Genomic DNA, 14147 nt, shown 5'->3' on the forward strand with positions numbered 1-14147 from the left:
TAAGTATTCAGCCCCTTTGTTATGGCAAGCCTAAATAAGTTCAAGAGTAAAAAAATGTCTTAACAAGTCACATAATAAGTTGCATGGACTCACTCTGTGTGCAATAATGGTGTTAACATGATTTTTTAATGATTACCTAATTTCTCTACCCCACACATACAATTACCTGTAAGGTCCCTCAGTTGAGCAGTGATTTTCAAACACAGATTTAACCACAAAGAGAGGTTTTCCAATGCTTCGCAAAGAAGGGTACCTATTGGTAGATGAGTAAAAACAGACTTTGAATATCCCTTTGAGCATGGTGAAGTTATTAATTACGCTTTGGATGGTATGTCAATACACCCAGTCACTACAAAGATACAGGTGTCCTTCCTAACTCAGTTGCCAGAAAGGAAAGAAACCACTTAGGGATTTCACCATGAGGCCAATGGTGAAATTAAAAGAGTTACACAGTTTAATGGCTGTGATAGGAGAAAACTGAGGATGGATCAAAAACATTGTAGTTACTCCACAACAGTAGAGGCTACTGAAGGGAGGACAGCTCATAATAATGTCTGGAACGGCTGGACTGGAATGGCATCAAGCCATGTGGTGGCGGCAGGTAGCCAGGTATTGGGCCAGTAACCGAAAGGTTGCTAGATCGATACCCTGAGCTGACAAGGTCAAAATCTGTCATTCTGCCCCTGAACAAGGCAGTTAACCCACTGTACCTAGGCTATCATTGTAAATAAGAATTTGTTCTTAACTGACTTGCCTAGTTAAATAAAGGTAAAATAAATTTATTTGATACCATTCCACTCCACCCATTACCACAAGTCTGTCCTCCCCAATTATCGTGCCACCAACCTCCTGTACTCCACAATACTAACCTAAATGAAATTTTGAAAAGAAGAATGAATGCCTGTACAGAATACAAATGTTCCAAAACATGCATCCTGCTTGCAAGCATGGTCGTCGCAGCATCATGGTTGTGCTTGACAAGGAAAAGGGAGTTTTTGCGGGGTATAATTGGAATAGAGCTAAGTACAGGGGAAATCCTAGAGGAAAATATAGTTCAGTCTTCTTTCCAACAGACACTGGGAGACATTCACCTTTCAGCAGGACAATAACCTAAAACACAAGGCCAAATATACACTGGAGTTGCTGACCGAGACGACATTGAATGTTCCTGAGTGGCCAAGTTACAGTTTTGTCTTAAGTCAGCTCGAAAATCTATGGCAAGATCTGAAAATGGCTGTCTAGCAGTGTTCAAAAACCAACTTCACTGAGCTTGAAACATTTTAACAACAATAATGTGCAAATATTGTACAATGCAGGTATGCAAAGCTCTTAGAGACGTACACCGAAAGATTATCAGCTGTAATCACTGCCAAAGGTGATTCTAACATACATTGACTCAGGGGTGTGAATACTTTTGTAAATCAATAAAAACATGTTTTCACTTTGTCATTCTGGGGTATTGTGTGTAGATGGGTGGGAACAAAAATCGATTTAATCATTTGGAATTCAGGCTGTAACAAAACAAAATGCGGAATAAGTCGAGGCGCATGAATACTTTCTGAAGGCAATGCAAGTAACGTGAAAGTTGAGTTGAGTCCTAAATACACAAGTTCTCACCAACATAATGGAGGGATGATAGCATGTGATACCGGAAACAAGGCTCAGCAGCTTTCACACCTTACAGATACAACACTCTGGGGATGAAAAAAGCATGGTCCATTGTTCTTGTCAGTTTCCCCTGGTGTTGTGGCTGCGAAGGAGACAGATAAGAAGCCAGAAGAGACTCACCAACCTTATCTCTCTCTCACACACACTCCTTGTTCACATACAGTAGAATATTCCCCTTCTCCTTGTTTGAGCAACACAACGTTATAGTTGGTATTCTTAATTCATATAATCTGCCTTTGTTAAATATTGAAAAGAATAGGAGAACTTGGTTTACATTAGAAAGAAGGAAATCCGTTTCATGTTTACATTTTGCTGTGTTTTCTTCAATAGATTGCCCATGGACACTGTGGAGCTTTGCATCTGCATGAGGTCATCAAATATATTGTTACAGATTTATGTCGGTTGATAACAGATAACAGATAACAGTCGGTTGATAATAGTGGGCTCAATTACACTTGCCCAAGCATTCATTGTGCCATCTTAAAATGTAGACCACAACAACCTCACTTAATTTGTGAAGACTGATTTTAGCATCCCCTGAATTTTACAGCCCTGTGTTGTGGGTCATTAAGTCCACTAGAATAGAGAGCTGAGAGAGAAATGATGCCCAGCTGGGAGGGGGTCTGTAATAAATGAGTGGCTATAGCATAATTCCAAAAGACTCTCTACACACCACTGGACATTGGAGCTCTATTCATTATTGGATACTAGAGTGTTCACCATATTAGAGTGTTCACCATTTGATATTAGAGCTCTATTCACCGTGGGGTATTAGTGCTCTATTTATTGCTGGATATTTAAACTATATTCATCTCTGGATATTAGCGCTCTATTCACCGCTGGCTATCAGAGGTCTATCATCGCTAGGTATCAGAGCTCTATTAACCACTGGAAATTGGAGCTCTATTCACCGCTGGCTATCAGAGGTCTATCATCGCTAGGTATCCGAGCTCTATTAACCACTGGACATTGGAGCTCTATTCATTATTGGATACTAGAGTGTTCACCATATTAGAGTGTTCACCATTTGATATTAGAGCTCTATTCACCGTGGGGTATTAGTGCTCTATTTATTGCTGGATATTTAAACTATATTCATCTCTGGATATTATAGCGCTCTATTCACCGCTGGCTATCAGAGGTCTATCATCGCTAGGTATCAGAGCTCTATTAACCACTGGAAATTGGAGCTCTATTCACCGCTGGCTATCAGAGGTCTATCATCGCTAGGTATCCGAGCTCTATTAACCACTGGAAATTGGAGCTCTATTCACCGCTGGGTATCAGAGGTCTATCATTGCTGGGTATCAGAACTCTATTAACCACTGGGTATCAGAGCTCTATTAACCACTGGAAATTGGAGCTCTATTCACCGGCGGGTATCAGAGCTCTATTCACCACTGAATATTAGAACTCCATTCACCACTGGGATATTGGAACTATTTGTCTACAACGTAACTACACTGTTATCAAACATGCCAATGGTTTGAGATTCAGCATGGTTTTCGTGTTAATATAATTTTGGCCTATTAAAGCTTTGAGTCATTTGAGACATGAGCCTAAAGCAAATACAAAACTATTCCTATCAGTTTGAATCTCTCAACGGGGATGACTTTTAGTACGGTACACTACCAATAAGCACTCAGTTCTATTTGAAAGACAACCAACTTGCTTTCATTCGTTCCCCAACAGTAATACGGTTCTGGGCAATTTTTTTCATGCCCTCAACATGCTGAACATTGCGTCAGCTACCGTCTTAGCCTCGATGATAAGACAAATGTAATCATGGGTATAACAATGTTTTACATGTAAATCATTCCTACTGTCGATACTACCCTATGAAACATGTCTACTGTTGCTCTGGTTTTAGTTACAAGTACTACACTGAACAAAAACATAAACGCAACATGTAAAATGTCAGTCCCCTGTTTCATGAGCTTAAAAAAAGATCTCAGAAATGTTCCACATGTAAAAAAAGCTTGTCTCAAAATTATTTACATCCTTGTTAGTGAGCATTTCTCCTTTGTCAAGATAATCCATCCACCTGACTGTTGTGGTGATTAATTTATGTATTATCAAATGAGGAGAGACAAACTTATCACACAAGTCAGAGTTATACTTAAACTGAATCTTTATTAGTGAGAGCTTTGCAATAGCGATGGCTGGTCGACGAATCACCCTCAGATGATTCGTTGAGAGCCACAACACAAAGGCTACTGAGATATTTTGTAGCAAAGATCCACCCCCTAGTCTACATAACAAACCACAGATGTTTGGAACGGGTCACAAGGTGAGACTTTTTAAATGAGAAAGGAGTATCCCATAGCCAGATAGCATTCGCTATAAATTATCGTTCAGTTTGGCCCCTAAGACGAGGTTCCGATCTCGGTCCTGGTAGTTCATAGCACAAAAACACCAACTCATCCAATGGCGTATATAAATTGTCAACTCCAGATACTCCCATCTCAAGTAAAACCCCTTCTTGACCCCTCTCCTAGACAATCTCACTGAGGGGAGTGAGCCTCTAGGTCATGCACTATCCCAGGATAAGTGCAACATCAGAGATGACATACAATGGTTCCAGACACTACCACACACATCTGTTGTCTCAAACCTTATCTCCCCTAATGCCAAAGGAGGGAGTGACTGGCGCACAGACATTGTAGAGACAAGTTGCTTCCTCATTAATCACACCATCCCTTCACATGGTTTAAGAATAGGTAAAGACACATTCACATATGAAGACAATGCTCCCTCCTGTCCTCTTCCCTTTCCGATATTCTGCATAGCACGAGGTACATGTGAAAGACAAGCCTGACCTCTCCCCTCTCTGGGCCCCAGGTGACTGGGCCCCAGCTGAGTGAAGAAGTGCAACTGCCAACACCAGAGTCCGAAGGGATACATTCTAATAAGTATATATCATATAAGCATACTATGCAGATAAGACATCTTAGTTATCTATGTTACCCAACTAATTCTGAATCTTCCACCACACAGGTGTGGCATATCAAGAAGTTGAATAAACAGCATGATCATTTCACAGGTGAACCTTGTGCTGGGGGACAATAAAAGGCCACTCTAAAATGTGTAGTTTTGTCACACAACACAAATTGGCATGCTGACTGCAGGAATGTCCAGCAGAGCTGTTGCCAGATTAATTGGATGTTTATTTCTCTACCATAAGTCCCCTCCAATGTTGTATTAGAAAATTTGGCAATATGCCCAACCGGCCTCACAACTGCAGACCACGTGTAACCACCCTAGCCCAGTAACTCCACATCCGGTGTCTTCACCTGCGGGATCGTCTGAGAGCAGCCACCCAGACAGCTGATGAAACTGTGGGTTTGCACAACCAAAGAATTTCTGTACAAACTGACAGAAACCGTATCAGGGAAGCTCATCTGTATGCTCGTCGTCCTTACCAGGGTCTTGATCTGACTGCAGTATGGCATCGTAACAGACTAAAGTGGGCAAATGCTCACCTTAGGTTGCCACTGGCACACTGGAGAAGTGTGCTCTTCACAGATGAATTCTGGTTTCAACTGTACCGGGCAGATGGCAGACAGCAGGTATGGCATCGTGTCAACGAGCGGTTTACTGATGTCAACTTTGTGAACAGAGTGCCCCATGGTGGCGGTGGGGATATGGTATGGGCAGGCATAAGCTACGGACAACGAATGCAATTACATTTTATCAATGGCAATTTGAATGTACTGTACAGAGATACCGTGATGATTTCCTGAGGCCCATTGTCATGCCATTCATCCATTGCCATCAGATGTTTCAGCATGTAACTTTGGCCTCGCACAGATGGAAATATTTCACAGGCTGTGTCTAGGATTGATGTCTGAATTTATTTCTTCAGTGTTACTGAGTAGAGGGAGGGGAAACATTAAACACAATTCCCACAATGCCCTGTCAGTACTTGTCATCGAAACCCAGTAATTCTTGTTGATATGAGGTGCATTATTATCAGAATATGTAGTCTACTTTATCCTATTCAAATAGTAAGATATTGCCACATACCTTATTAATTTTATTATCGAAAGAGCCATGGGTATAAATGAACAACCTTAACTCCTCTGAACTTCACCATTTGAAGAAATTATTATTTAGGACTAATTTCATAATGAAGAAGATTAATGGAGGGTCATAGGGAAGGGTTCCTAGGATGGTATAGTGGGAACAGCAAACCCTTGTCGCGAGGACTGGTACACAATTTCTGGAAGGAGAAAATGTCTGAGTTCTTCCATGGCCTGCATACTTACCAGACATGTCACAAATTGAGCATGTTTGGGATGCTCTGGATCAACGTGTACAACAGCGTGTTCCCGTTTCTGATAATATCCATCAACTTCACACAGCCATTGAAGAGGAGTGGGACAACATTCCACAGGCCACAATCAACAGCCTGATCCACACTCCTACCTTTTTTAAGGTATCTGTTACCAACAGATGCATATCTGTATTCTCAGTCACGTGAAATCCATAGATTTGGGCGTAATGAATCTATTTCAATTGACTGATTTCCTTCAATTAACTGTAACTCTGTAAAATCTTTGAAATTGTTGCATGTTGCATTCATATTTTTTGTTCAGTGTAGTTACTAATGTTTGTTTGTCTGGAAGCTCTACTGCAGGTGAAACATTGTATGCATGCACAAACCCTGCATTAAGACTATGCTGTACACATACATCATAGGAATATATGTCTTATTCATCATCCATGCAAACTGAATGTGGTCTCATTTATTTGAGCCCAAACTGACATAGCAGTTAAGCTAAAGATGTCTGATGCAATGTTGAGTGACTGTTTCTACGTTAACTCTTCTCACAAAGATAGAGTTGGGTAAAGGGATATCTCTGTGATAGTCAAAGATGACAATTAAAACAACAACAACTGCTCTACAGGACATTTAGAGAAGCCATACTTACACCTCTGACAAATCCTCAACTGTCATATGCATTCAGTGGCACGTTGATGGTCATGGTAACAGCCATATGAAAAAACTTGGACACACTTGAAGCTGAATGAACTAAGTGGTGATCACTTGGAAGCACACTTAAAGTGTACCCTGTGGGGTCTGAAAGGAACTCTTCCTCTCTCACTAATAGATGGACAGACCTGAGATGTGATTGGCCGCACTGGCCTGGGGGGACGTGTCTGAAAGTGTGACATTCATTAGTGTCCCCATGTCCTTATCATTAAGATCCCATTGGCTGCCCACGCCAGTATGGGGTAAAGATCCATCTTCACGTGTTGCTACGATGGGTTGAGGAGGAGAATATGTCTCTCTCTCACTTCAGGGCAAAGATAGCACCAGTGAGACTTCTTGAAGTACTCCTCTACTACTCCTCCTCCTCTTTCAGTAGTTTAGTCTAATTTGTTCACAAGCAGCTGTCATAGAGCATCTGCTCCTTACGAGGGGTTGAATTAGACATCCGTCAATCAGCCCACTGCCACAGACAAACTCCCTGTAAAAATGCTAACACAGATATCCCAGGGCAAGCTGTAACTTTGGCCTCGCACAGATGGAAATATTTCACAGGCTATGTCTAGGATTGATGTCTGAATTTATTTCTTCAGTGTTACTGAGTAGAGGGAGGGGAAACACTGAACACAATTCCCACAATGCCCTGTCAGTACTTGTCATCGAAAACCCGTAATTCTTGTTTTTATTATGTGCATTATTATCAGAATATGTAGCCTACTTTATCCTATTCAAATAGTAAGATATTGCCACCTACCTTATGAATTTTATTACCGAAACAGACATGGGTATAAATGAACAACCTCAACTCTTCTGAACTCACCATTTTGAGATTTTTTTATTGGGGACTAATTTTATAATCAAGAAGATCAATGGAGGGCCATAGAGAAGGGTTCCTAGGATGGTGGAGTGGGAACAGCAAACCACTGTTGTTTACTGCTTCGTGAATGAGGTGGGATCCCAATAAATATGAATGCATCTCAACAACTATGAATATCATCTACGGCAGGGATCATCAACTAGATTCAGCTGCGGGGCGATTTTTTTCTTGAGTGGATGGTCAGAGGGCCGGAACATAGATAAGCAATAAGGCCCGGGGTGGGTGTGGTATATGGTCAATATACCACGGCTAAGGGCTGTTTTTATGCACGACGCAACGTTGGTAAACTGGTTACCTATTTCATTAGAACAGTAAAAATAAATATTTTGTCATACCCGTGTTATACGTTCTGATATACCACGACTGTCAGCCAATCAGCTTTCAGGGCTCGAATCACCCAGTTAAGAACAAATTCTTATTTACAATGATGGCCTACACGGCCAAACCCAGACGCCGCTGGGCCAATTGTGTGCCGCCCTATGGAACTCCCAATCACTGCCGGATGTGACACATTTTTTTTAGACTTCAAATTGACTGCAAGAAGCCCAAACAGCTATAATGTTTGATTAAAACATAATAATTTCAAAGCTTGCTCACATTTGTATCACGTGTCTCTCTATTATGCTTGGGAATACTTGGGAACAGATTTCTTAAATTAAAATCACTTGGAGCTAATTTCCTGGTGTTTTTACAGTCTTTTATGTCCAATAATAAATCAAATGAAACGAATTATACAGTATATATTTATTTTTGCTCAGAAAACTTGGGGGACCAAATAAAACCATGCAGTCCACCAGTTGTTGAACCCTGATCTACAGTGTACATTTTAGGACATCCTCAGCCTCACGTCTCGGGGTTGAAGCATGGCGCTGAGGGTGTCCTTAAATGTACACTGTTGTTCCATTTCACTATACACCCCAATCACCAGTTCTAAACTATAATGATGCTGCGATAACAGCTATTATTATTTTTTCGATGGGTCATTCCAAACATTAAAATGTGTTAATAATAACTTTGTTAAAAACAAGTGTGAAGGGACACCTGCAACGTCTCATCTGCCTCCCTGCAAATGAGAACTGTTCCATGTGTCGTGACTCGTGTCACATATCGTTAACCACGGATAACTGAACTGACTGGTCATCAATGGTCATATCAAACCCTACCACATATCAGATGATGAAGGAGGTGGGAAACGGGGGTAAAGCTTCAAGGCTTGAGGCCCTGATGTGAATTGCAGTCTCACAGTGACAGGGCGCTGAGGTCTCACTGTTGCCCTTCCCTGAGTTTTGAGCCGAGCCTGACACTTTATTGATCTCCCTCTGGTCTAATCAGTAGCTCTGTCACATTATAACAAAGGGGAGGCGAGACAAAATGAAAGCAATTTACTTCAGCAGGGCGAAGATTGCGAGCCAGCATCAAGGGTTTTTCCCTTTCGTGGGCAATGTGATATTTGTGGTGGTGGGGTTGGTGGGATTGAGTTTTGCAACCAAAACAATGCCTCAGTGCATTGAGTTCAGCTGGGTGAAGTCGGGGGCAAGACAACACTCAAAATGGTTGACTGTGTTTCATTCATCCATGAGAGACATGTCATAATGGACTGACACTCAAATCCTGCTTGTCAGGTTGAACGTTAACCTACTGTAAATGGATCACATAACAAGTGTTTGCAGAGGGAAAGTTTTCTCCAGACTTTTAGACATCACATATCTAAAAATGTTTATATTACCTGAAACGATTTAGTACTTTGTGGGAAAAAATGATGTTCATAGATGTTCACAGATGTGCATAATTTCTGTATCTCCTGCTAAACATAGTCAGGCTACTTACCTGGTGGAGCCCGGGTCTTCTGAGGGATTAAACATAATCATGAAGTTAACAGTTCCGCCTGTGTAGTAATGAGGATGTGCCAGTGGAGGAGTGGAGGAGCATCCTTGCTTGGAGCCAATAAAACTGCAGCTGGAGGCCCCTGCCCACAAAAAAAAGTCTCTCTATTACCATTTAGATTGTGCACCCAGACCGCAGGCTGGATTCATGCACAAATAAATAATTGAATTTGTACTCCCTCCCTCTGGAATGAGAAACCTGTCTGGAGACCATTTCTCCCCATTTCCCATTTCCACGTTGGCCTGTTGTCATGTTTTCCAGGGCCGTCAGTTTAGTCCTGCAGGCAGCTTAAATAATAATCAGGAGTCAATGCTTAGACTAAATAGGCCCTCGTTTCTCATCCCACCGCCTCTTCACCCATTTTTCATTCCAAATGAAGAGGGGCTTTCCGAATTAATGGGTATTCCTTCCCAACCAATGGACTACTTAAGGAATGCTCCTTTGATGTACAGACATTTTTCCATCATTCTGTGGCATCCAAATCAAATCAAATCCAATTCCATTGGCCACATACACATGGTTAGCAGATGTTAATGTGACTGTAGCGAAATGCTTGTGCTTCTAGTTCCGACCGTGGAGTAATATCTAACAAGTAACCTAAAAATTTCACAACAACTATCTTAAAGTAATGAATTAGAATATGTACATATAACTAACTATATGGATGAGCGATGGCCAAACGGCATAGGCAAGATGCAGTAGATGGTATAGAGAAACAGTATATACATATGAGATGAGTAATGTAGGCTATGTAAACATTATATAAAGTGGCATTGTTTAAAGTGACTAGTGAAAGTCACTTATTACGTCCAATTTTTAATTATTAAAGTGGCTAGAGATATGAGTCGGTATGTTGGCAGCAGCCACTCAATGTTAGTGATGGCCTTGAGATCCTGTTGTAAGTGTTATCTTACTAATCATGTACGGTATAGATCTGTAGGTGGGCCAGGTAAAAGAGGAATTGCAGTACACAGATTAACTAATTGACATTATTTGCAGACTAGACAGTACGTCTGAGGACAGATTGGTTTCCTTTCTTCTCCTGCTAAGCTTGGGCAATGTTCGGGCAAATTCCTTACATTCTTTTTGTTTTTACATTGTGTGGTTATGAATACGGAATAAATTATAGACTAAATGGTTAACTCTCGGTTTTGGGGCTTCTTTACAGTGACTTACAAAGTCATCCTGATCCTGAAAACGTTAGAAATTACATTGAAAAGCAGTCGCTACGCAACAGAGGAAATGGTGGTTTGTTTAACCTACTTGATGACATCTCCTTCTGGCTCGGTAAGCAGAAGTAAGCTGACATAGCATCTTCAAGTAAAGAAAAATCCAGCACAAAATCTCCCTCTGCAACATTCCTCTGCATTTGTCTGTGTCACCCTGTGTCATACACTCTATCATTAATAGCATTCCCTTGTGAAAATGTTGACCACACATTCCATTCATCACAGGTTCCTCAAAAATAAAAACATTCTCTCTAAGGCTTCTTTCCCTTCTTCAGATGTAAAAAGTAGAATCGATTTTGATGGTTTGCCCTTTGGTTTCACTGGAGCCCCTGCTCTCTTCTCCCCCACGGGAGCGGTATCTCCTTGGACTTCAGGTTCAGAGAGCAAACGCAGTGAGACTATGGTGGAAATAATAAAGTAAGAGAGGTGAAAGCTTTGAGTTTGATAAAAGCTACAGGGTCCATCGGTCACACACGGCTTTGTGTGTGTTGCCGGGCTTAATGCAAACCGACGGAGGAGAGAAGCTAAGGAGTAGAAACTTGAGGACATTTGGAGGGCATCACGCCACCCCTCTCAAGGAGAATGAATTGGCCTACAGAGATATGGCTTAAATTGCTGCTGTCAAGAAAAAAAAGAGGTATAACTATGTATTGATCTGAATCTATTGTTTTTGCATAAAAACATTTCAGTAACTTCCTCTAATCTTGGCGCAGTCATTTATATCAGCTACTGTGCATCTACACTACTGTTCAAAAGTTTGGGGTCACTTAGAAATGTCCTTGTTTTTGAAAGAAAAGCAAAAAAAATTGTCCATTAAAATAACATCAAATTGATCAGAACACAGTGTAGACATTGTTAATGTTGTAAATGACTATTGTAGCTGGAAATGGCAGATTTTTATGGAATATCTACATAAGCGTAAAGAGGCCCATTATCAGCAACCATCACTCCTGCGTTCCAATGGCACGTTGTGTTAGCTAATCCAAGTTTATAATTTTAAAAGGCTAATTGATCATTAGAAAACCCTTTTGTAATTATGTCAGCACAGCTGAAAACTGTTGTTCTGATTAAAGAAGCAATACAACTGGCCTTCTTTAGACTAGTTGAGTATCTGGAGCATCGGCATTTGTGGGTTCGATTAGAGGACAAGTACATTAGTACCTGCAAAACACCAGTCTCAGCGTCAACAGTAAAGAGGCGACTCCGGGATGCTGGCCTTCTAGGCAGATTTCCTCTGTCTAGTGTCTGTGTTCTTTTGCCCATCTTAATCTTTTCTTTTTATTGGTCAGTCTGAGATATGGCTTTTTCTTTGCAGCTCTGCCTAGAAGGCCAGGATCCCGGAGCTGCCTCTTCAATGTTGCCGTTGAGACTGGTGTTTTGCGGATACTATTTAATGAAGCTGCCGGTTGAGGACTTGTGAGGCGTCTGTTTCTCAAACTAGACACTCTCGTGTACTTGTCCTCTTGCTCAGTTGTGCACCGGGGCCTCCCACTCCTCTTTCTTTTCTGGTTAGAGCTAGTTTGCGCCATTTGAGCGTGTAATCCAACCCACAAATGCTGATGCTCCAGATACTCCACTAGTCTAAAGAAGGCCAGTTTTATTGCTTCTTTAATTAGCACAACAGTTTTCAGCTGTGGTAACATAATTGCAAAAGGGTTTTCTAATGATCAATTAGTCTTTTAAAATGATAAACTTGGATTAGCTAACACAATGTGCCATTGGAACACAAGAGTGATGGTTGCTGATAATGGGCCCCTGTACGCCTACAGTATGTAGATATTCCATTAAAAAATCTGCCGTTTCCGGCTACAATAGTCATTTACAACATTAACAATGTCTACACTGTATTTCTGATCAATTTGATGCCATTTCAATGGACAAAAATGTGCTTTTCTTTAACCAAAATGACATTTCTAAGTGACCCCAAACTTTTGAACAGTAGTGCAGATGCACAGTAGCTGATATAAAAGACTGCACCAAGATTAGAAGAAGTCCCTGAAAGCTTTGCATACAAAAAATAATAGATTCAGATTAATACATAGCCCACTGTAGTAGGTACAACTTTGTTTTCATGTATTTTGAAATACTGTATGTAATGGATATCTAAATGAATATACCACAATAAAATTATTCCTATACTAGGAACATTTGTGTAGTATATTTCGTAGACCTGGTCCACCTGTCGTCCTGCCAGATAAGATACCTTCCCAACCCCAGTGGGAATTGAAACACCTGGAGCTTTTCTCTGTCCTGAATCCATTGTGTCCTTGGTTCAGAGGGGAACATGCATCATCATCAATGTCACACACATTTTAACCATGGCAAGACTATTTCACTGGCAAAGGGCAAATTCAACATGTCACACTGTCTGATAGACAGAAAATAAGCAAGTTGTCATCTTCAGGAAGAGTTGACATTGTTTATTTTTGAAAACTAGGGGAAGAGAGACAGAGATTGAGAGAGGGGGGAGAAGAAGATAGAGGGGGAGGGAGAGAGAGAGAAACAGAGAGACAGAGAGAGAGAATGAAGGCAACTGAACATGCTATTCAAAGTTGGCCACATTTTTCCTTCGAAACACAGGATGATCATTTACTTTTAAGCCACTACCAATTTCACACGGTACATTAGATTTACCCCCGAGCTTTCTGATACATTTTCATTATAACCTCCTGTGCTGAACAAGACGCTGTTGATACTCCAATTCAATGATAATTGTTTGAAATTAGACTATTTACATATACATTTTACAATTTAGCGATAGCATGAGGCAGCAAGAAAAAAAAACATATGAATGGGATTTGTTGTGATGTTCCAGAGATGTTTCTGTCACTTTGTAACGTTTTGTTACTAAAGCACCTTATACCACCCACCACTGCGACCTGTATGCTCTAGTCGGCTGGCCCTCAATACATATTCGTCGCCAGACCCACTGGCTCCAGGTCATCTACAAGTCCATGCTAGGTAAAGCTCCGCCTTATCTCAGTTCACTGGTCACGATGGCAACACCCACCCGTAGCACGCGCTCCAGCAGGTGTATCTCACTGATCATCCCTAAAGCCAACACCTCATTTGGCCGCCTTTCGTTCCAGTTCTCTGCTGCCTGTGACTGGAACTTTTATCTCCCTCACCAACTTCAAACATCTGCTATCTGAGCAGCTAACCGATCGCTGCAGCTGTACATAGTCTATTGGTAAATAGCCCACCCAATTTACCTACCTCATCCCCATACTGTTTATATTTATTTACTTTTCTGCTCTTTTGCACACCAGTATCTCTACCTGTAAATGACCATCTGATCATTTATCACTCCAGTGTTAATCTGCAAAATTGTAATTATTTGCCTACCTCCTCATGCCTTTTGCACACAATGTATACATACTCTCTTTTTCTTCTTTTTTTTTCTACTGTGTTATTGACTTGTTAATTGTTTACTCCATGTGTGTGTTGTCTGTTCACACTGCTATGCTTTATCTTGGCCGGGTCGCAGTTGTAAATG

This window comes from Oncorhynchus clarkii, chromosome 2 (genome assembly GCF_045791955.1).
Source record: "Oncorhynchus clarkii lewisi isolate Uvic-CL-2024 chromosome 2, UVic_Ocla_1.0, whole genome shotgun sequence".
In the NCBI taxonomy this organism is placed as follows: Eukaryota; Metazoa; Chordata; class Actinopteri; order Salmoniformes; family Salmonidae; genus Oncorhynchus; species Oncorhynchus clarkii.